The 1,416-nt window shown below is 40.1% G+C and overlaps 1 pseudogene; it reads left to right on the forward strand.

Moving 5' to 3' along the window:
- Window positions 1-1,416, forward strand: part of LOC119592228 — a 10,983-nt pseudogene that overhangs the window by 425 nt on the left and 9,142 nt on the right.

Below are 1,416 nucleotides of genomic sequence, written 5' to 3' on the forward strand. Positions count from 1 at the left end.
CTTAACTCTCCTATAGGGGTCAAAAATATCAGTGTTTTATGGAAGATCAAAGTTTTGTGTTATATTTCACTGTAATATAGAAAATGTGAAATTATTTGACAACTTTTACTGAAGAATCAATATCAGTTTTGTGAACTACAGACTGACCTTGTACCTTGATTATTATATGACAATGCTCTTCTCCGCAGGAAAGATACACAGATGCCACAGTAGCATGTGATGGAAAGTTTTACCCAGTGCACAAGTTAGTGTTGTCAACATGTAGTGAATACTTTGAGGAAATGTTTGAGCACACACCATGTAAACACCCAGTCATAGTATTGAGAGATGTGCAGTGTGATGAACTCGAAGCCATTTTGAACTACATGTATGCTGGTGTGGTTAGTGTGGCACAATCTGATCTGTCACGGCTGATTAAAGTGGCAGAGCTTTTAAAGATTAAAAGGTTTAGCAGTGCCAGATGAGCCCGCAGAAACGAAGACGTGCGAGGAAGAACTAGCTCTAGAAATAAGAGAACTAGTCCCCTGGTAGGAGCAAAACCCTTCAGTAGCCACAGATCAAGTGAATAGTCCAGTGCAAAGAGAAGGAAAACTCAGGAATCATTACGCCATTGCCGCCTCCAGGGGAGTGACGCTGAGTGGTTAAAGGATTGCTCAAGGGGAGAACAGCAGAACGTGATCAGTCTTGTATTGCTGATGAAGAGAGAATGAGAGAGAGTTCTCCCACTGAGGATGCTTTGCACCTGAGTATTCTTTGTCATTTTATCATTATTCCAGGTTAATCAGTATTGTGACCCACTCTGCAAGGGTAGTGATAATAAACAAACATATGAATGAGTGAGAGATTGAGACATTCAGTATTCATCTCATAAATGAATATAATGTTTACATCAGTGAGTATTCAGGGGAAGGGACTTTTAGTATAAGAGCTTTTGTAAATGTTTACATCCTCATTTTTCACCCATTTTCCAAAGACTTGGAATATGGGAATACTGTCACATGTGTATTTGTGATATTTCAAATATTTTTTCTGAAACAGACACAAGAACTCCACATCAAAGATGAAATCATTGAAATCATAAGCTGCAGCGACTCAAATCAAGACGACACAGGGCTGAACTTCGGGACTGTTACGGAAGATAGTAAAGAACCAGAAACACTGGACGCAACTGCCAGGACGAAGGAGCTTGTGATTCCTAAGTATGAAAGCTCTGGATTGGACTCTCAAGGTGCCGGACCGCTGATCAGCCAGCCTATGTTCTCTGACGGACTTGGAGGCGCAATGTCAGGCTCTTCTGATATGCAGGCAGTGAGTAAAGCATTTACGGATACCACAGTAAATGACAATTCCATCACAGGGATATTTCAGTTATGAATACCACATTCATATATGTAGTATGTAAAATTCTTATGATTT

Source organism: Penaeus monodon, chromosome 29 (assembly GCF_015228065.2).
Source record: "Penaeus monodon isolate SGIC_2016 chromosome 29, NSTDA_Pmon_1, whole genome shotgun sequence".
Lineage (NCBI taxonomy): Eukaryota > Metazoa > Arthropoda > Malacostraca > Decapoda > Penaeidae > Penaeus > Penaeus monodon.